Genomic DNA, 23,966 nt, shown 5'->3' with positions numbered 1-23,966 from the left:
CTTTTTCTTGTAAACTCGTCACCAGTTGTGGAGTCTAGCCAACTCGTTGCTACACAACAGTTCCAACAAATAACATTATTAGTTTTATTTCTATAAAGCCATTGACAGTACTTAACTTTGGAGATATATCTGCGTCACAAGTAATATGCCAACAGTAACAGAGCTCGCTCGACAAAGTTACTCCAAGTTAACACACGTCACTGATAACTATCGTCCACGAAACGGTGCCAATCTGACCCTGAGGCTGGCAGGAGCGGCGCTTGTATTCACTTCCTTCAGATGTCGCTCCAGGCGCGGCGCGGTCCAGTTCCGCGCACCATTGGCCGACGATTCCTCACCGCCTTCTGTGGTTTTCTTTTCGTCTTAGTTCCGGCTCTTTTGGTCGCGCCAGAACAGATCCAGTTCTAGTGTCAAACTATCTGCGTCTGAGGTGGCGTAAGCAATTCTTCTCAATGTATAAGGGGCGTTCAAAAATAAACGAGCGGGAGGCATAATTACAGAAACCAGTACCTGTACGTTAGAAGTATTGACCGTGGCTGCTGAGATCCTTGTCCCACTGTGACTCAAGGCGGTGAATGCCTGTCTCATAAAATTCCCGGAGCTACGATGTTAACCAGTTCCGGACGTACAGCTGGACGTCGTCATCCAAGCAGAATCGTTTGCCCCCCAGAGCCTTTTTAAGGGGACCAAAATGGCGCAATGACAGGGAGAGAGCTCTAGACTTGATGGTGAGTGGTCGAGAACCTCCCATTTGAATTTCTGCTGGAGTGCTGCGACTGTGTTGGCCATATGAGGCTTTTCACTGTCGTGGGGCAGAATGACCCCTCAGGTGAGATTGCCTGGTCGTTTTGATTTGATCACTTGGCGAAGGGAGGTCAAGGTTTGCGAGTAACACAGGGCATTCACTGTTGTCCCGTGCTGCGGGAAGTCAATCAGAAGAGGACCATCCTGGTCCAAGAAGAATATCAGCATAACCTTTCCTGCAATCATGTGGATGGCCTTGGCTTTTTATGGTGTTGGTGGCCCTGGATGCTTCCCCTGGACACTTTGTCGCTTTGATTCTGGTTCAAAGTGATGACACCATGACTCATCTCCAGCCACCACTCGTGCCAGGAACGCATTCCCTTCCCGAGCATAGCGCTGCAGATGAGCAAGACAGTGGGCCATCCGACATGCTTCGTGGTGTGGTTGAAGACTGTGGAGCACCCATTGGGCACACACTTTGCGCATGTGCAGTCGTTCCTTCATGATTGTGTGAACACTTCCGACGCTCAATCCGACCACTGCGGCCATGGTTTTCACTGTCACTCGGCGGTCCTGGGCTATGAGTGCATCAACCAGTTGGACGACGTCATCGGTAATGCTGTGTGGTGCTCCAGACCGTGCATCATCTGCTAACGATACCCGTCCTTCCCTGAAGCGCTTGTGCCACGCCTTGACCCTTGCAAGGAACATGTAGTGTTCGCGGTACACTTGTGACATTCATCAATGAATGTCCGTTCCCCCTACTACTTCCGTTATCAGAAAACGAACAATACCTCTTTACTCGTCTTTTGATGCCTCCATGTCACTGTTTGCAATGCGACTGGCAGCGTTGGACGGTTGATGTATGCTGATGATAGCTCTCTATAGTCACGTGACGTGCACGCGTCCCCTATAGCGACAGGCTGTGAAATTTCCACGCTCTGGTCGAAACCCCACCACGTTACACACGCCACGATATTAGCCTCCTGTCACGGGTTTGCGCATTCCAGACTCTAGTTCGTTTAATTCTGAACGCCCTTTATACGTAGGACGCTATTGTCTTGCCGGACGTTGTAGCCGAGCAGTTCTAGGTACTACAGTCCGGAACCGCGCTGCTGCTACGGTCGCAGGTTCGAATCCTGCCTCGGTCATGGATGTGTGTAATGCCCTTAGGTTAGCTAGGTTTAAGTAGTTCTAAGTCTAGGGGACTGATGACCTCAGATGTTAAGTCCCATAGTGCTCAGAGCCATTTGAACCACTTGAACCTATTGTGTTGGTGCGATGGATAACAACTTGATGCATGGCGATATCGTTACATCTGCGTGGGCTAACGGTAAACGCTGTGTCCTAATGTCCCACATCCCCCCTGTAGATCAATAATCTAAAAATGGAAGTTTTCCATCCTTTTCAACTTCCATCGTGGACTTAATATCGGGATGCAGACAATTAAAATGATCTACGAAACGATCCAGAGCATCCTTCGCATGTGGCCATACCATAAACGTATCGTCAATGTATCTACAGAAACAAGTTGGATTTAAGAACGGTGTCTTCTGTGCCATGTCCTCAAAATCTTCCATAAGGAAACCAGCGACTATGGGGGGGGGGGGGCGGGGGAGACCAGTATCCGTTCTTTAGTACGGTAGTTAGTCACTGACGTCCTCCCGGTTGTGTAGTTTTGTTGTAATGCAAGTCTGTGGGCTGTAACACTGAATGATACTTTTGTTGCTAATCATAAGTGGGGAGAAAATGTTGTGTTCTCGGCTGGTTAGAAATGTACCTTATGGATTGTGTTTACGCAAGCAGCCGCTGACGGGTTCAAGCCTATGTGGAGACTCCTCTTGCCTTGAGCTCGTTGGGCAGTGAGAGCTGTGAATAGTTGCTGTTGTATTTGAAAGCTGATTGTGTCTTGTTTACGTACGGCACGCTTTGCTCCCTCCCCTCGTTGTTCCGTCTTAGTAAATAACCAGTCTTGCTACTTACCGTGGGGCTGTTGTATATGTATTGTGTGCTTTATCATTACACCCTCCAGATGCACTTAACCATGTGCCGTTTATTCTCGAAACGTTGAAGTAACTATAGTAGCTGCTAGCGGCGTGAAGTGCCCTATTGATGGTGATATATGTTTGGGGTGTTATTCAAACAATAGCTCCAGCAGTATTGGTGCCTTTGAACTACATCTTAGCCTCATTCTGCTCGGTTGGTGCATAAGTTCGTAGCGCTTTTCCATAATTTTAATAAACATAATAAATGCATATAACAGAGACTTTAGCTATCGATAATACCAGGGTTGGAACTTAAATAGTGGCAACTATTTATTCACAACCGATACAAAAGAGTTACATTTGTGCACTTGTTATTGTCCTTTTAAGTAGTCACCAGCATTGTGTAGAGCCCGTTTCCAGCAATGTGGAAGGCGTAGTATACCGTTAGCAGAGCCTGTTCTGTTGATAGTGCGAATGGAGCGGTCTGCTGCCTGTCGAATCTCTGGAACAGTTCTGAAGCGAATGTCACAAGTGGTTCCCTCATCTTCGGAATCAAATCAAAGTCACAAGGACTCAAGTCCGGGGAGTATGGTGGATGGTACAGTACTTCCCAGCTCCATCGACTGAGCAGAGCAGCCACAGCTCGCTGTATGCGCCCGCGCGTTGTCGTGCAATATGATGGGTGGGTTGCGCAGAAAGTATCACCGCTTCTTTCGCAAAGCTAGTCGCAGGCGATGCTCCAAAACCGAACAGTAATGCTGTGCACTGAAAGAGGCATTCGCTTCAGAACTGTTCCAGAGATTCGACAGGCAGTAGACCGCTCCATTCGCACCATCAACAGAACAGGCTCTGCTAACGATATACTACGCTTTCCACATCGCTGGCAACGGTTTATACACAATCCTAGTGACTACTTTGAAGGACAGTAACAGGTGCAAACTTTTAACTCTTTTGTATCGGTTGTGAATAAATAGTTGCCCCTAATTAAGTTCCAACCCTCGTATATTCTCATTGGCTATTTAAAAAAGTCTGCCAGCGCCGGAGTAACTTTTCTATTCAGCGGCTGTTGAAATTACCTGGTTCTGAAGCGAAGAATTAGGTGTGCCCTGTTCGGAGCGAATTTTCATCCAGAGAGGAAGTTCCTTGAAGCTTGTTCGAATGACAGCGGAAATGGTGAAAATCTGAGGGCACAGGTGAATAAGGTAGGTGCTGGATGAAGTCCCAACCGTATCAGAATGCGGGTGAGAGTTGTCGTGGAGTAGCATCTATCCAGTCGGAGTGGCCGAGCGGTTCTAGGCGCTACAGTTTGGAACCGCGCGACCGCTGCCTCGGGCATGGATGTGTGTGATGTCCTTAGGTTAGTTAGGTTTAAGTAGTTCTAAGTTCGAGGGGACTGATGACCTCAGAAGTTAAGTCCAATTGTGCTCAGAGCCATTTGAACTTCACGCAGTCTTCCTGGTCGTTGTTCTGCACGACTTCTCATTTGTCGACAATAAGTGTCAGCTGTGAAGGTTACACCTCAGGGAAGCGATGTATAGTACACCATACCGTTGCTGTTCCGCCAGATGCATAACTTCACCTTTTGTGGATGCGCACAGGTCTTTGTATGGGGTGTTGTTGCTTTGTATGTGCTTAATCATTGCTTGCTTTTCATTAAATTTCATTAAATTTCTTGTCACCAGTAACGATACAGGGTAGGAATGGTCAGTTTTTTTCACGATCCAATTGATGAGAAGTAAGCAGAGATGCGCATATGGACCCCTACCGATTTTTGTGATTTTGGCTTAGAGCATATTGTACACATATTCCCGACCACTGAGCCAACCCCATTGCACGGAAGTGTCGCACGGTGGTGGAATGATGACTGTTCATCACATCTGCAAATTGTCAAGTACACTGACGGGGATCATTGCAGATTAATGCGTTTAAACGATTTTCATCACACCCCGAAGGTCTTTCTGAACGTAGAGCGTAACTAATGTTAAAATGATCCTCTATAATACGATAAAAAGTTTTCCTCGCCTTGCTCTGTCCAGTGGCGTTATCGCCATAAACTGCGCAAATGTTTCTGGCTGCCTCCACTGCTGTCACTCTTCTATTGACTCAAACAGAAGTATACATCGGAAATGTTCCGATTTCTCCACTTGGCACTCCATCTTCTAATGTCCACAGCTCCACTCACTATCTCCAAATCGTAAATTGACAATATGTAAGGCCAAATAGTAACAGCGAACAACAAATAAAAAAGTAAATCGATAAGTGCACCCAAAGTAACCGGAATACCAACATCCAAAACAGGAACAATCCAATATTTACCTGAACTATTGTTTGAGAATTGTAGTACGCACCTTAAACAGTAACTGAGGCTAGAGGTGGACCAGAGTTTGAGCTTTTGAATTAAAACCTTGAAATGGTTGTAGTTAATTGCAATTTTTCTTAACAATTTTGGTATGCACTGTCAACATATTGTAGTATCCGATGGATGATTCTTTCTTTTCTTTTGTTAATTTTACTGTGTACGTATATCTTCGGTGGTTCAACATATTTTTTGTTTTACAAAATTGTTAAGGCTTTCGTGGCCACTTATTGACAAACTGTCTATTGGCTTCTGTCTCGGGTTCTTCGGCCGACGTTGATCTAATGATTTTACTGACGTTTCGCCAGCACGAGTGGCTGGCATTGTCAAAACTTCACCCTCCATTGCCGGTGGTGAACTGGAGCCGAGCTCGCGGCCGCAGACTATATGTACCTGGCGCGCCAACGTCCGAGGGCTTCTCTGCGGCCATTTCCGGTGGAGTTCTTCTCTTGCTACCTGCGACGGTCGTTCGCTGCAGTACGGGACGCCAGGATTTGTTTACCTGAAGGCTTTCCTCTTTCTTGTTGAAACTGTTCGCGTCTTTTTGTTTTTCTACAGCTACGCGTGTGATAGTGCTTCTCTACAGCCATAACTTCCGTGTTGGCGAATTTTATTACGTGGTCGGTCTCACTCCGTGCGTGCTCTGCCACGGCCGATTCCTCCACATGCCCCAACCTGCAATGTCGCTTATGTTCTGTGATACTGGTGTTGATTGATCGTCCACTCATTCCGACATAAACTTTTCCGCATGTGCATGGTATACGGTATATTCCCGACATTGCAAGTGCGTCCCTTTTCTCCTTTGCCGGTCTAAGACACTCTTTGATCTTCCTTGTCGGTCTGAAAATCGTCTTTACGCCGTGATTTCGCAATATACGGCCGATTCTGTCCGTCAATCTGGGAATTTATGGCAGAAAGACCGTACCCGACATTTCTTTTTCTGATTCCTTACTTCGCCGAATGTTTGGCTCTGTTACACTTCTAATATAACTTGTGGAGTACCCATTGCTCCTCAGAACATTTTCCAGGTGTTGCATTTCGCGTCTGAGGTGCTGCAGCTCACAAATTCTTCCTGCTCGCATTACGAGCCTATTAATCATGCCTCTTTTCTGGCTCGGGTGGTGGTTTGATAGTATGTGCAGCCACTCGTGCTGGCGAAACGTCATTTTTTGCTTTGTTCCATTACATGAAATGTGACTATGTTTTGCTTCATTTATATTGCTACAAGAATTTATGATTGGCTGAGAATGGAAATTTTCAGCGTACTGTTGATCTTCGTAATGTGTGGAAGTGAGACGCGCCGTTACGTAACGAGCAGAAGATGTCAGTTGCAAGCGATACGTCATTCCGAGTCTTGATAGTTCCTGCAGAATATTAGTCGTGTCTCCATGTCATCGAGCGAAATAGAAACAGAGGCCGATAGACGGACAGTGATTAGTCTTCAGTAGAAACAGAACAGTCAATAGAATGATCATATATGGACAGAGACCGCCTGCCTAGAGATTTATGTGAGTACTGTTAGCTTACAATTGTTCTTCGAATGGCACATCAAGACAGAAGATTAGTTTTCATCTGACCTTAGTTCAGAGCACATCATTTAGTTTGTGTTCGTAGAACTGTGGTTAGTGCAGGACAAATAGGCTAGACCTGGACTGTACAACTGCTATAACCAACGACACCAAAGTTGAGTAATATATTTTGCTATTCGCTTTTAGTGGTATTTTCATTATGTTTGTGTGTTCTGTCCAAGAACCCACGCATTCGTCCTATAAAGACACTTGTGTTAGTCTTTTTCAGCGGCAGTGAGATTTTCATCAAGGTGGACGCCCCCGGTCTGCATAAGGCTTCTCATAAATGCTACGCATAAATGTGCAGTGTGTGGACTGTGGTGCGGGATTGGTATCGATCGTGGCAGTCGACTAATGACAGTTTTGTTCAGTAACGTGGCGTGCGAGTACATGTGTTGTGTAATCGAGGTAGACGGAAACGCACCAAAATTTATAGCCGCGTTCTTATTTTTCGACGTGGACGTTATGAAACAAATGCTGGACTGTGTGAATAGTGTGAGCTTCATGGAGTACTATAAATAGCAGCGAGCGACACTGCACACGCGAATGGACAGTGATTGTTGATATTAGAACCGAACTGTGTGACATATAGCGGAGTTGCACGAACTAACGTACTTTAAAATATTATCTCATTTGAAACTTAATCAACTGTCGCGCGCGTTAAAACGTTAACCGTCACCGTGGACACTTTCAAACTGTTTGTTACGTATGGTACTGCTTTCCCAGAGATGTGAATTCGCGATGGTGACTACTGAAAACGAGTGGACCGTAATACCGCGATTGCCGAATCAAAATGAATTGTACGCTATTTTAAAACTGTGTACGGGAGTTAAAAAGTAACAGTGTGTGTGTGTGTGTGTGTGAGGAACTTTGCAATCGCACACATACGAAAGAGAATTTATACGTCAACAATTACATTCGACCGGCCTCTGCCTAAAGGAATGCAATGGAGGATAATATTAACGTCTGGAGTATCACACACTAAGTAAGAGGATGCATCCTTTGTAATTTAGTAATATAAATGACCTCTGGAGCTGCAATGATTCCGCCACTAGCACTAACGAACCGCCGTCGATGTCACAAAGACCACACACTCAGGTAAGTTGCAGAGCTAAACACTCTCCCCATGTAAAAATTTAAACCATCTCATGTAGTTTCAAATGTATTTTCTTTTTCTTTTGTCACAGACTTTCGTAATAACACATTTTCGTATATAAATGTAGTTACTGCAAAGAATGTTTCTATGTGGACTGTGTTGATTTCACCACAAACAGTAGTCATTACTATTTTCTACATTCATCTTGCTTTTTCTTTTATTGTAGATGTTTTTGCGTGTATTTTAATGTGTCTTTTGGGGTATTGTACTTTGTAGTGATTTTGTCCTATGTATTTCATTGTGGTGCGTGGCAGCCTGCGTAAGTTGTGGCGTCCGTCATTAGATTCTGCGCGCCGTCCGATCATAGCAATGCTTCTCCTTCGCTATTGGTGCACGGCTCTCAAACAATGGGAAAGATGATTCTGACATCTGTCAGCTACGTAAACTGTTTACATTCATTATGGCGTCATTTAAGTAACATTTATGACCAACTGCGTGTTTGTTTGGTCGTTCATTTATAACTCAGCCAAATTATAGCCTGTTTTACCATCGTTTGCGAAATTAAATAAGTGATTTTTTGTGTTTTATGTCCTTTTGGTGCTAGATACCTAACTCTGACGTAGTTACTTTAGTTACTTTTAGATATAAAACGGGTTATTTTGAGTAAATTCACGGTCAAAATTACGCAAAACAGAACTCTGAGAACCAGTTTCTTCACAGCACTTTAAGTGCCGCTTAAATAATATTATAGTAAATAATAACTGAATCTGGCGCTCGATCAGTATTTGTTTTGTTGAGTTAAATCTTGTATTGATTTGTAGTTAACAAGACGTGAGAACTTTGGTATGCACCTTAAGTGCTATTCAACTAACAGCTGAAGCTGGAGCTTGACCAACATTGGACCCAATGGGCTAAAACTCGTATTGATTTTTGAGTATTGTCACTGTTGAAACTGTGCCTCGTGTAACCTTATAAGTGACGGTTGAGTTTTGATTTTTGTTGCGAGTAGCGTTACTATTAATTTTAAATCAGATGGGTGTTTTTACCGTGGAGCAGCTGTGTGTATAACAGGAACTGGATGCACATCATCTTGGAATAGGAATTTTTATGTCAGTTCGTGAAATGAAGATGTTCTTGAAATGCGCACACGTCTCTCAATCCAGAACCACCGTTCCCCAATGACCAGTTCCGCTAAAGTCTTCTTAATTGTTTATGTATACTCAGAGACGGAAAAAAATTGTGTGCAAATAAGGTAGTACATATGGCCATCAAGCCCCCCTCCCCCACACCTTTATGTTTCATCCCTTTTCTTCTTCCATTACCTCATTGTGTTGAATCTCTCTGGCTTAGCCCCCCTCCCCTCCCCCCAAGCCCAGTCCCTCTTTCATTGTTATTGCTTATTTCCTTATATACACTCCTGGAAATTGAAATAAGAACACCGTGAATTCATTGTCCCAGGAAGGGGAAACTTTATTGACACATTCCTGGGGTCAAATACATCACATGATCACACTGACAGAACCACAGGCACATAGACACAGGCAACAGAGCATGCACAATGTCGGCACTAGTACAGTGTATATCCACCTTTCGCAGCAATGCAGGCTGCTATTCTCCCATGGAGACGATCGTAGAGATGCTGGATGTAGTCCTGTGGAACGGCTTGCCATGCCATTTCCACCTGGCGCCTCAGTTGGACCAGCGTTCGTGCTGGACGTGCAGACCGCGTGAGACGACGCTTCATCCAGTCCCAAACATGCTCAATGGGGGACAGATCCGGAGATCTTGCTAGCCAGGGTAGTTGACTTACACCTTCTAGAGCACGTTGGGTGGCACGGGATACATGCGGACGTGCATTGTCCTGTTGGAACAGCAGGTTCCCTTGCCGGTCTAGGAATGGTAGAACGATGGGTTCGATGACTGTTTGGATGTACCGTGCACTATTCAGTGTCCCCTCGACGATCACCAGTGGTGTACGGCCAGTGTAGGAGATCGCTCCCCACACCATGATGCCGGGTGTTGGCCCTGTGTGCCTCGGTCGTATGCAGTCCTGATTGTGGCGCTCACCTGCACGGCGCCAAACACGCATACGACCATCATTGGCACCAAGGCAGAAGCGACTCTCATCGCTGAAGACGACACGTCTCCATTCGTCCCTCCATTCACGCCTGTCGCGACACCACTGGAGGCGGGCTGCACGATGTTGGGGCGTGAGCGGAAGACGGCCTAACGGTGTGCGGGACCGTAGCCCAGCTTCATGGAGACGGTTGCGAATGGTCCTCGCCGATCCCCCAGGAGCTACAGTGTCCCTAATTTGCTGGGAAGTGGCGGTGCGGTCCCCTACGGCACTGCGTAGGATCCTACGGTCTTGGCGTGCATCCGTGCGTCGCTGCGGTCCGGTCCCAGGTCGACGGGCACGTGCACCTTCCGCCGACCACTGGCGACAACATCGATGTCCTGTGGAGACCTCACGCCCCACGTGTTGAGCAATTCGGCGATACGTCCACCCGGCCTCCCGCATGCCCACTATACGCCCTCGCTCAAAGTCCGTCAACTGCACATACAGTTCACGTCCACGCTGTCGCGGCATGCTACCAGTGTTACAGACTGCGATGGAGCTCCGTATGCCACGGCAAACTGGCTGACGCTGACGGCGGCGGTGCACAAATGCTGCGCAGCTAGCGCCATTCGACGGCCAACACCGCGGTTCCTGGTGTGTCCGCTGTGCCGTGCGTGTGATCATTGCTTGTACAGCCCTCTCGCAGTGTCCGGAGCAAGTATGGTGGGTCTGACACACCGGTGTCAATGTGTTCTTTTTTCCATTTCCAGGAGTGTATGTTGCAGATAGTGCGTATGCAGCTCACTTTCAATGTAATGGCTGACTCTGTAATGACCAGAGGTGTGATTAACGGATGTTTGTAAAAAATACCTATTAGGTATCTTCCACATTTAAGGGGAGGTTTACTATGTTTGGCCGGAAAAAAACATGTTCTTTGAGAATTTTTTTCTCTGGATGTGTTATAGATATCAATGTCAAACTTGCTCAAAATGTTTATTGATATTTCCTCTACAAACTGGATTTTTTTCGACCGGAAATGACGAAGAAAAAAGGCGGAAGTACCGTCGGAACGAAACGAAATTTAGATGTAGACCTCCACGCGCGGTATGTCAGAGGTCAGCCGGGTCGTCTGAAATCAAAATTGAGTGGACGTTAGCGAAATATATAAGATTCTTTAGGAGTTGTACCTCGCGTTAGTTATTTGGACCGTAGGAAACAAAATGACTGCCATTCGAAAAAAAATAGGGTTTTTTCATCGATTTTTCGATTCCGTCGGCCAAGTCAAAATATTTATAGTTGATGGGTTTGAACAAAAGTGGCCCAACTCCTAGACAATTTAGTTAGCTTCGTCGGAAACAAAGAATCATGCCAACTGGTTCAATAGATTTGAAGTTACCATACCGCCCGAAAAAAAAGTCTTTTCGAGAAAAACGCGTTTGAAGTTTTGACTACACATAGATGCAATATTATGCAGCGTACGTTCAATCTGCGATTCCGGATCCATAAAGTAGTCCTTCCTCTTGCTCATAGAGGGCGTACTGCTCGATCTGGGCCATCCTGCGCTGCTCCAGAGCCGCTCGTACGGCCGGTGATAAGCGGTTTTCGGCCGCTTGAATCCGGTGGTCGTCCAAACGCATGGCGAACTGCGTCGAATAGAGTTCCAGGGTAACGTCCATCGTTGTCACGGTCCTCAGAATTTCTGAATACCCTTCGTTGAAGCTGCTCATTGCCAGGAAAATCTCAGTCACCACAGTCTTCGCACCAGAATGCAAATGATTGGGGGCCAACTTCAAAACACACGCGTTCAAACTTTCATTTGAATTTTGTGTGTTTCCTCCCAAGCACCGGTACAATAACTCGTCCTCCGAAAGAAGAAACTAGTGCGTGAAAAAGGCCGATTTCAAGCAGGTGCATTTTTTTGTTCAACCGCGAATAATAAACATTTCCGTTCCGTATTCGGAAAAACCGTTTCAGGGATGAATTTTAAACGCTTTTATGGATCCAAAAATGCAATTAAAAATCGATTATCTACACCAAATAATAGTAAACCTCCCCTTAAGTTTAGGTCGTAGTGAGTTAATCGTATCTTTCATTCCAGCCTTCTCCAGGACTTTCGCTAGCATCTGTGTTTTATATAGGACTAGCTACCTGCCAGAGCTTCGCATGAGTAGCACTATCTACAGCCGAACGAGTTGTTTACAAAATAGATAGACATAAACCTCCCTAGTGAATCAGTCTGACTATGTTGAAAACGGCATCAAAATCCCTGCAGTAGTTCCTGAAATTAGTTTCACATACAGACAGAAAAGCGCAGGAGGAGCTTTAATTTACGCTGAAGTACCAAAGAAACTGTTATAAGCATGCTTATTCAAATACAGAGAAATGTAAACACGCAGAACACGGCCCTGCGGTCGGCAACACCTATATAAGACAAAAAGTGTCTCGCGCAGTTGTTAGATCGGTTACTGCTGCTACAATGGCAGGTTATCAAGGTGTAAATCAGTTTCAGCGTCGTGGTACAGTCGGCGCACGACTGATGGGACACATCATCTCCGAGGTAGCGATGAAGTGGGGATTTTACCGTATGACTACTTCAAGAGTGTACCGTGAATATGAGGAAATCTCCGACATCGCTGCGGCTGGAAAAAGATCCTGCAAGAACGGGACCAGCGACGACTGAAGAGAATCGTCCAATGTAATAGAAGTGCAAACCTTCCGCAAATTACTGTGTATTTCAATGCTGGGCGATCAACAAGCGTCAGTGAGCGAACCATCCAACGGAACATCATAGATATGGGCTTTCGGAGCCGAAGGCCCACTTGTGTACCCTTGATGAATGCACGACACAAAGCTTTACGCCTCGCCTGCGCCCGTCAACACCAACGCTGGGCTGTTGATGGCTAGAAGCATGTTGCCTACTCGGACGAGTCTCATTCCAAATTTTATCGAGCGGTTGCAAGTGTACGGGTATGGAGACAACGTCATGAATCCATGAACCCTGCATGTCAGCAGGGGACTGTTCTGGCTGGTGGAGGCTCTATAACGGTGTGGGGCCTGTGCAGTTGGAGTGGTATGGGACTCCTTATACGTCTAGATACGACTCTGACACGTGACACGTACGTAAACATGCTGTCTGATCACCTGCATCGATTCACGTTCATTGTGAATTCCGATGGACTTGGGCCATTCCAGCATGACTATGAAACACCCTACACGTCGAAAATTGCTACAGAGTGGCTTGAGCAACACTCTTCTGAGTTGAGATACTTGCAGAATTAAAGCTGTGAGGACGGGACGTGACTCTTGCTTTGGTTGTTCATTCGGCAGAGCACTTGCCAGAGAAAGGTAAAGGTCGTGAGTTCGAGCTTCGGTCCAGCACACTGTTTTAATCTGCCAGAAAGTTTAAACACTTCCGCTAGCCCTCAAACACCTCAGACATGAACATTATTGAGCATATCTGGATGTCTTCCAACGTGCTGTTCATAAGAAATCTCCACCATCTCGTACTCTTACGGATTTATGGACAGCCCTGCAGGATTCAGGGTGTCAATTCCCTCCTGCACTACTACAAACAGTAGTCGAGTTCATACCGTGTCGTGCTGCGGCACTTCTGCGTGCTCACGGGGGCCCTACATGATATTAGGCAGGTTTCTTCGGCTCTTCAGTGTATAATATGTGCAAAATATCAGAACAGCTTGGGCATCAGAAGAGATATGAAAGATTATTTGAAAAGCTTTTATGTTACGCTGATGTTATACCCAATACGATATTCTGTCAGATTCAGTACATTGGAGGATATTCCTTGCATCAAGGGACCAATACAGAAACTGATGAAGGTACGATATATATGCTCAGAATATTTGTTTCTTAAGCATCACAAATTGTGTGGAAGAAATAATTTCTCTAGTTATTCTTATCATTGGAGTAATTATAAAGTTCTTTCGAATAGGTTCTGCGTGCTGACACAGCCATTAGCAGCGTATGTGACGCACTTCAAAGGAACGCTGTGTACCATTATCCGCGAGCTGTATGTACCGCTGCAATGTGCCAAGGGCAGCGTGTGACCAAATTACGTGTCTGGAATGGGGGCGTGAATGTGGTTTGTTTCAGCGTGAAACTGCAGCCCTTACGGCCTGTAATGCGGTAACAGTTACGCTTGCATAGAATACGCGACCCGAAAACTAGGCTAGTCGTAAAGCGTCCGCTTGACCACGAAATATGATATTAGCACGAAATGTCACGTCACATCATCTGCGTAGCATTTACGTTTAAGAGCGGTAGGACACGGCATCATGTATAGTAGAGGATGCTTGATGGACCAATATAATTTAACCCTCTTCCATTTCGAGTTGGCGATTGTTAGCAGGAACAAGTATTATTGGGCCGCTGAATTCCTCTGAATTTTGCAGTCTTGATCATTATGCAAGATGCATGAGGGAAGAAGTAACACTCTCACATACCGGAACCTATTTCACTATGACTCTGTGTCATTAACTTTACAGTTCGGAAATAAGTTAGACGGTTCTGAAACGAGATGAGGAAGTGTATATTTACAGCTGAAAACAACTGTCTCCCGTCGACTCAGTTTGAATTAAAGCAACACCTGATGGTTTGGATAGTTTAGTGTTGATCACGAGTCTTCTATTTGCGACCTTCATCTGCGTTTACAACTACACTCCGCGAGCGCCCTTACAATCTATAACAAAGGGTATTTCCTTTTATCATTCGCGACTGTGGGAAGAAGGATTTTCGGTACACTGAGCTCTAATTTCTCTCATTTTTCTGGTTCTGGTCGTTTGGTGAGACACATAATGTTGGTGTTATATATTACAATGGCAGTCTGAACCAAGTATAGTGTGCTTTATTCTGGTATGTTTAGCCATGTATAATATGCCTGCTATACTACGCAGTAATATATACCTACTGTTTACCGTGTGTTAACTGTCAGTGTTTATGCACATCAGAATTTATGTATCTGTACTTATTATAGGATATGGCTGCTTTTATGAATAAAGGGTGACAACATGGAAAGTTGTTCAGCGATTCTGCAGGATGCAAACAATACTGGCATATCCAAGTCGTCCTCTTGAAGGAGTCTTCTTCGTCTGCAACCTATGAAATACAGTCCTGCTTTTATTTTTTTTTATTTCCTGAAGATGCGTTGAGCTGCACTGACGCGCGTCGATTCTTTCTTGAGGTAAGTCTGTAGACAAATGATTTACTGACGTAAGAGTGAGGCCTTCATTTTTTCCTTTAGCGTTATCACTTATTATTTCCTCTGTCATATTACACTACCAACTGTGAAACGGTCCAGCCAATTGCTGGTTGGAACGTTTTATTAACAATCTATGCCCACTGCTACCATACAGGTTGTATGGGAATGTGCATGTGGTGTGGATGACGAAATAAAATACGATCTCTCTCTTAAACTACCCGAAAATCAAAGTTCAAAATTGTTCACAAGTCTTATGTCAGCTCGGAGCCCCCAAGTGCTACTGCACGAAAAGATTTACCCACACATTACACAGCACTAACACTTCTATGATCCCCCGTAAATGTAGTTGGACTTACAAGTTTGGCTACGTTTCGTCTATGGAGCGCCAACTCACATTCGTTGCATATACCCAATGTTCCAGAAAAGTACTGCAGGCAGAACTTGCTATACAAAAATCACGTATGCACTCACATATTACTTAAACTTTCACAGATTCGAGTTTATTTCCAATAAAACAAAGAAAAATCCAAAATCACAGTTCATAATAAATTAATTTTAGAGCCTGACCGAATTTCTTAAGATCTTTGAGGTGGTTGAATAAACCCATTTTAATTTCGTGAATTATCTTTAGGAAACAGTTAGAATTCCACGATATATAAAACTACAAATTTCACAATGGCTACACACTGAAACCCCACAGTTTGACAGTTGTTGAACTATAAGAAATAAAATCGTCATAACCTCTGAACGATTTGCGTTAGGACCTTCCAACTGCTAGGTTGGCCGCGGGGCATGATGGAACTTAGTATGCGCACGCATGGTTTGGTTTAGTGCAAAGACAAATTTCATTTGGATGGGTTCATCAATAAGCAAAACTGGCTTTTTGGGGGACCGAGGATCCATATTTTGCGATAGAAAAATCTCTGCAGCCTCAACTGGTGACTGTGTGGTGTGCAGTGTCCTGTCACGGAATAATCGGTGCGATATTCTTTGATGGCACAGTGACTACCGAACGGTACCTGGAGGTTTTTGAGGGTGATTTCATCCCCATTATCCAAAGTGGCCTCGATTACGACAAGGTGTGGTTCATGCAAGACGGAGTTCGACCCCATCGAAACAGAAGAATGTTTGATGCCCTGGAGGAGCACTTTGGGGGCCGCATTGTGGCTGTGGGTACCCCAGAGGCCACTAATAGGCCTGGATTGGTCGCCGTGTTCTCCGGATCTGAAAAATGCGACTCCTTTTTGTGGAGCTATTTTAAAGTGTACAGCAGTAACCACAAAATCATAGCTGAGCTGAAAACAGCAATTCCGGAGGTCATCGACAGCATCGATGCTCCGATACTTCAGCGGGTCACGCAGAATTTCGCTGTTCATGTGCGTCACATTATCGCCAATGGTGGCAGGCATATCGAACATGTCATAACCTAAGTCCGAATATCTATAGTGAAGTTTGCATGTTGAATAAAGTGTGTGCACACCGTAGTTTGTAACTAATTTACGTTTTTTTCATATAGTTCAATAATTGTCGCCCTGTACATGTGCGGCTTGTATCACACGTATCCCGAAAAGTAACAAGTTCATCAGGTGCCGTGAAACATCTGTAGCTGAAAACAGGAACTCTGAATAGCTCACTCACGTGAACTAGCGGCTATTTCACCGCTCTTCAGATAAAACTTTCTCTTAACCCATCCTGACCGCCTCCAACGGCGTCTGAACCTAGGTCCCCTTCCAAATTGCCGCTGTTCACCCAGGAAACCTTGGTCAAGCATCACTGAAGTCAGTTCAAGTACTGAACATGATTACTGCTGAAGTTACCCTTTTGCACACATTGATACATCAAATCACACGGAAATTTTCCAAGAAATATAGCACTGTTATCAGTTTTCTTTTATCTACCGTAATTTATTTATAAACACTAATTTCTATAGGTTTTCTCGGTTTTCGGATCTAAAAATGCAACAGTTAGTAAACAATTTAAAGTATACATTAAATAATTTGGTATATATCTAAAGTTGACCGTACTACCGCTACCTTTAATGTTGCTCTATTCATTTGTTTTAAAAAAAAAGCTGTTTTTAATTGAGCGAAATAGAGTTTTTGTCCTCTCATCTAAATATATGAATAATTTCAGTGAGTCGAGTATCACACACCGATACAATTTTACGAGATGTGTCCGTAGACACCTCGTTTGTTGCAATCGCATAATGCATTGCCGAGATATTCGCTTTTACAGTTCAGGAATTAATTATAAATCCAACTTGCAATAAGTTATAAAGTAACGCAGATATCGAAGGCGTGTCTTCACACGCGTAATCGTCCATCATTTTCCCTTCAGATGAGCCTGCCGGCTCTTCAGTATCACATATGGTTCAATATTAATTAATTTTAGGGTAAGCTTTAATTTTACACTGGACGCGAAAAGAAAGCGGCCACGGGAGCCATTGTACCGTTCAACGAAAGGGTTTTTCAGGTCACACTGTCACCTTAGTGGCCGGTGGAAGTCTAGAGACATCCCATCTGTGGAGCATAGTGTGAAACTGGCCCTCCACGTGCTCCTATCAAGCTGATTGCAGCTGTCAACATGAATATGCCATGATATTAGCCGCCGCCTGTGTGTTCGCGGTGAATAAAGTGTCTCTTCCCTATAGCATAGGCTGTCGTGTTACATCACCTCCGCTGAATATTTAATTTCTGTCCCACAATAATGGGAGGGGAATAAGCAAGACGGTGACACTTATCGTGTGCAATTGCAGAGGTTCTATAGATGGTACATCGCTTATCCCAGATTCCTATTTTAGATGTCTCTTATGAGACGGGAAAACCACAGACAGCTATGATCATTCGATATAAGAGTTCATTGTAGGTTAAGACGCAAGAGGATATTTTCTAAAAGACTCAAATTCCCTGATGAATAGATGCCAGGGAGCTTGTTGCGTAAAGACGTATTGTCTCTCTTGCTCCTTACCTTCTTGCTCTCTCTAGACTTACGTGATTTTTTACCAGTGGAGTTTGGTACAGCTGGGGGTCAGTAAGAGGGTTTCTTCTCTGTCTCACTGGCCAGGCCCCAAAAATTAAAGAAGAGAGGAGACGAACCTAAAACAGATTCTCGTTTATTTGGCGGAACAGTTGCTCTTGGTACATGATTTGATAGCAAACAAACATATATGGTTTCTTATGCAACGCCTGAGTTGGGTTCGGGGAGGAAATGAAAGTGTTCATTTTGCGTCAGTAAAAGAGAGAAGGAGACGTAAAACACTCTAGTTCTGGTGCTAGTCGGGGTAGGAGACGGAAATGATGTATCCCAGTAACAGATTCGGAAGGTGCCATACGCAGATTTGAGATGTGTAATCGAATCTTCAGAGGGTTGGCGAAGTGAAATGATACGTTCAGTGAGGTAACATTCATTCTGAGACAACAATCTCGAGACAGGCGTTTATTCAGTTCAGTTTCAGATAATTCACTAAACGTTCTATCCTGAGTTCGTGACTGGGCCACAATTTAGTTTGTCACGCCCATATGCTTACTTCGAAAGAAGTGCTCGTGAAATTCCGACTGGCTGTTGTTGGTTTATCTTTGTGCGTGCATGATTTCACCGTTTTTGTAATCTTACCATGACAATGATCAAAGCAATTGTCTTTTGGAACTACCAGGATGTACAAGCCTTGTGACTCCACTGATCAGAGGTGGTGCCTTTAAATTATTTTCCCTCAATTGCTCCAACTTGCAGACCCCAAACGCTGCAATGATGGTATGTTGCGTCAGTAGTACTATGAGGGTATTGAGTTAATAACTGTATTTGTTCCTCATGCATGTATCAATCCTGCCTAATGGTGTACAATTCAACTTCTAAAATTTCAGACGTAATAAATTAGTGAAAATTTAGAGTAGTAGTTTACTTTCTGTAGGTAGTACAGTCCGCAACGTTTGTACTAATTATTTCAACGATACCAGCACTCGAAATTAAAGGTATGTTACTCTGCTCAGATAATTCAGACTAGCCTAGAGGTTATGAAGGCATCATAGGTTATAGAGAGTTTCAGCCAGAGCATTAGGGAACGATTGACAAGAATGGGGAAAAGAAATACAGTAAAAGAAGAATGGGTAGTTTTGAGAGATGAAATAGTGAAGGCAGCAGAGGATCAAGTAGGTAAAAAGACGAGGGCTGGTACAAATCCTTGGGTAACAGAAGATATATTGAATTTAATTGATGAAAGGAGAAAATATAAAAACTCAGTAAATGAAGCAGACAGAAAGGAATACAAACGTCTCAAAAATGAGATCGACAGGAAGTGCAAAATGGCTAAGTAGGGATGGCTAGAGGACAAATGTAAGGATGTAGAGGCTTGTATCACTAGGGGTAAGATAGATACTGCGTACAGGAAAATTAAAGAGACCTTTGGAGAAAAGAGAACCACTTGTCTAAATATCAAGAGCTCAAATGGAAACACAGTTCTAAGCAAAGAAGAGAAAGCTGAAAGGTGGAAGGAGTGTATAGAGGGTCTACACAAGGGCGATGTACTTGAGGACGATATTATGGAAATGGAAGAGGCTGTAGATGAAGATGAAATGGGAGATATGATACTGCGTGAGGAGAGCACTGAAAGACATAAGTCGAAACAAGGGCCGGGAGTAGACAACATTCCATTAGAACTATGATAGCCTTGGGAGAGCCAGCCCTGACAAAACTCTACCATCTGGTGAGCAAGATGTATGAGACAGGTGAAATACCCTCAGACTTCAAGAAGAATATAATAATTCCAATCCCAAAGAAAGCAGGTGTTGACAGATGTGAAAATTACCGAACTATCAGTTTAATAATTCACCGCTGCAAAATACTAACACAAATTCTTTACAGACGAATGGAAAAACTGGTAGAAGCTGACCTCGGGGAAGATCAGTTTGGATTCCGCAGAAATGTTGGAACACATGAGACAATACTGACCCTAAGACTTAGAAGACAGATTAAGGGAAGGCAAACCTACGTTTCTAGCATTTGTAGACTTAGAGAAAGCTTTTGACAATGTTGACTGGAATACTCTCTTTCAAATTTTGAAGGTGGCAGGGGTATAATACTGAGAGCGAAAGGCTATTTATAATTTGTACAGAAACCAGATGGCAGTTATAAGAGTCGAGGGGCATGAAAGGGAAGCAGTGATTGGGAAAGGAGTGAGACAGGGTTGTGGCCTATCCCCAATGTTATTCAATTTATATATTGAGCAAGGAGTGAAGGAAACAAAAGAAAAATTCGGAGTAGGAATTAAAACCCACGGAGAAGAAATAAAAACTTTGAGATTCGTCGATGATATTGTAATTCTATCAGAGACAGCAAAGGACCTGGAAAAGCAGTTGAACGGAATGGACAGTGTCTTGAAAGGAGGATATAAGACGAAGGCCAAACAAAAGCAAAACGAGAATAATGGTATATAGTCGAATTAAATCGGGTGACCCTGAGGGAATTAGATTACGAAATGAGACACTTAAAGTAGTAAATGCGTTTTGCTATTTAGGGAGCAAAATAACTGATGATGGTCGAAGTAGGGATGATATAAAATGTAGACTGGCAATGGCAAGGAAAGCATTTCTGAAGAACAGAAGTTTGTTAACATCGAGTATAGATTTAAGTGTCCGGAAGTCGTTTCTGAAAGTATTTGTATGGAGTGTAGCCATGTATGGAAGTGAAACGTGGACGATAAGTAGTTTAGACAAGCAGAGAATAGAAGCTTTCGAAATGTGGTGCTACAGAAGAATGCTGAAGATTAGATGGGTAGATCACATAACTTCTGAGGAGGTATTGAATAGAATTTGGGAGAAGAGAAACTTGTGGCACAACTTGAATAGAAGAAGGGATCGGTTGGTAGGAGATGTTCTGTGGCATCAAGGGATCACAAATTTAGTACTGGAGGGCACCGTGGAGGATAAAAATCGTAGAGGGAGATCAAGAGATGAATACACTAAACAGATTCAAATGAATGTAGGTTGCAGTAGGTACTGGGAGATGAAGAAGCTTGCACAGGATAGAGTAGCATGGAGAGCTGCATCAAACCAGTCTCTCGAACGAAGACCACAACATCAAGTAGAATGGTTATGAATGGTACCATACAGTATTATTACCTATTGCAACTCTTGTTTCCTCTGTGTTGCACTTTGTCAAAAACAAAACCTTGAGTACTTTTATATCCAATATTTTATATCCAATATTCAGCATTACATTCCACCTTAAGTATTTGTTTCAAAAGTCAGCTCACCATTTCTTCACGTAATCCGACATCAGTCGCCACCGTTCATTCTCGACGCCCAGATCCTGCTCTTTCCTCTACCCAGGTCCGCCCCAAACTGCCCTGTTTAGCGAATACATCTCCTCGGGTGACGATAGGGACAACATCCTTATGTCATATATGATGATTTCCGCTTATTGCAACATGTGTCTTCACATTATTTAACGAGGAACGCAATATTGAAATTTCGTGGCAGATTAAAACTGTGTGCCGGACCGAGTCTTGGGATCTTTCCCTTCCGCGGGCAACTGCTCTACCAACTTTTTTTTTTTTAAAGGAGGTGGGGGAGGGCGGGGAAGGCAGAGCGATCAGGGGTCGTAACCCGAGGCCCGGTCGCAGTGTTCCCCTCGTCCGTCAAGGAATCAGGGATAGGAAGGGGAAATCTTTTGTGGGAATTATTATTTATTTTTATTTACTGTTTTAATACATTCTTAATGTGGTTTTACTTTATACCACAACAAAAATAAATGTATCTAGCACCGCATCGTGCTCTGAGGAAAAGAAAACAATATCTCGGCACGTTCCTACACCGAGGGAATGTATATGGGGAAAACGAAAAGAAAAAGTGCTTCATACAGGATGCAGAAGGGTGTGTCGCTACTCTCCTTACGCTTCATCATCCAGGTACGTCTTCACGTATATCATGTTGTTCCACCGAGAATCGAACTTAGTCATGTCAGCTCACTCAATGGGTATCTTCTCCTACCTGTTGATGATCCAGCTGCATGGAGCGTCGCGTAGGGCACTCCCTAAGTAATTAGAAAAATACTGTCTATATTTTGGGTTCCTTACGATCTTGCAATGACGTTCTTGTATGTAGTTCCAAAAGTCTAATACAACTTTAAGTCCATCGTGAAATAAGTAGTGTACCGCATGCGCACGGATCCACGTGACAGCGTTGGTCTTGGCGCGCGGGAAATACTGTTGATCCGGAAATAGTACAAAACGAGGTGTAATGTGTTCCGAAGTCACTCATAGAAGATACGACAAAATTTGTCGCACCAAGCGCCACACGTCTTCTGCCTCGCCACATGTGAGACGGTGTTCGTCCGTGTCTGGTATCCCGCAGTCTACGCAGAGAGGCGATTCCGCCATGTTTATCTTGTGGAGGCGTGATCGGGTGATCTGTTTACCATTGACTGTGATGTACCATGTGGATCGGACGGCTGTGTAACCGCGTGAATCGTCTTCCACACCACCTTCCAATTAACCTGAGGGCTTTTGGTCTCCACGATGTTTGGTGGGCGCCTCTGCTGTAGGACATGATATATATCCCGCGCCGACGCCTGTTTCGTCGGTGGTACTGCGATACGGACATAGCTGTGTTCAATGTAAAAGTTCCCGAAGTAGTAGAAGGGTGGGTGTATGTCTTGCGTCGTCAGTGGGGGCATAAGGGAGGGCGGAGCTAAGGACTCCAACAGCAAGCCTGTCAAACTTTCCGGGTGGTGGCGCCACAGCTTGATGTGTGAGCTGACATACAGGGCCACAGCTCTGTCGTGGACATGGACTAGACCAAGACCTCCCCTTTCTGGGGGAAGGGTCAGTGACTCATAACTGACTTTGAAGAGCATGCCTGTACTGACGTAGGCTCCGAATGCCGCTAATAGACGTCGAGCCATCAGTAACGGTATTGGGAGAACACGCGCTATGTGTGGAAGGCGCGATGCGAGGTAAACATTGACGAAGTGTGTCCTTTGGAGAATGTCGAGGGTCCGCAGACGAAGGTTAAAGATCTGGACCCGAATTTGTTGTAATAAGCGGCGGTAGTTAAGAGCCGCGGTGCGCCGTATGTCGTCGTGAAACTCTATTCCGAGACATTTTATAGTGCCACGAAGCTGTAGGGGTTCGACACACGCTGGGGTCAACCCGTCTCCTATGGCCATGTCGACCGATTTGGCGACGTTGAGACAACTGCCGGAAGCCACACCGTACGTGGTAATCCATTCTAGTGCTCTGTTGACATCGTCGCGATTGCGGAACACGAGAACCAGGTCGTCTGCATATGCTGTACAGCGAAATGTGACGTCACGTAGGGTAAGACCGATGAGGCGTTGACGGAGACCACAGAGGAGCGGTTCCAGTGCCAAAGCATTAAGTAACGTCGACAAGGGGCAGCCTTGACGCACGGAGCGGAAAATCTGGAGGGACTGAGAGAGACGCCCGTTAACGAGCACTTTGGAAGTCGCCCCTCGGAGGAGGCGCATCACGACGTCTGTGAATTGCTGTGGGTACTGCATGTGCTGGAGAACGGACGTTAGGTACGCGTGATCCACTCGATCAAAAGCTTGGCTAAAATCTAGTGATGCCAGCGCTCCCGGGATGCGGCGTGCCCTGGCTATGGCTATTAAGTCACGGTATCGACACAGTGCTGTGTGGATGTTGTTGATACCCCCTAGGGAAATCTGATCTGGCGAGATGACGTAAGGTAGGGTCGGTCGTAGACGGTTTGCTAATAGTCTGGTCAATATCTTCATGTCGCAGTTGACGAGTGTTAGCGGGCGGTAATCTTGTATTCGAGCCCCACCTTTAGGCTTGTGAACCGATATAATTATTCCTTCTACGAAGGTCGCAGGGAGCGACACCGCGTGGGACATAAGCTCCCGACAGATGTCTGTTAACTTGGGAGCCAGTAAATACTGGAGAGTTCTATAAAACTCCACAGGGAG

This window comes from Schistocerca cancellata, chromosome 7, assembly GCF_023864275.1.
Source record: "Schistocerca cancellata isolate TAMUIC-IGC-003103 chromosome 7, iqSchCanc2.1, whole genome shotgun sequence".
NCBI lineage: Eukaryota > Metazoa > Arthropoda > Insecta > Orthoptera > Acrididae > Schistocerca > Schistocerca cancellata.
The sequence above is the reverse complement of the archived record's forward strand: the minus strand, read 5'-3'. Positions refer to the sequence as shown.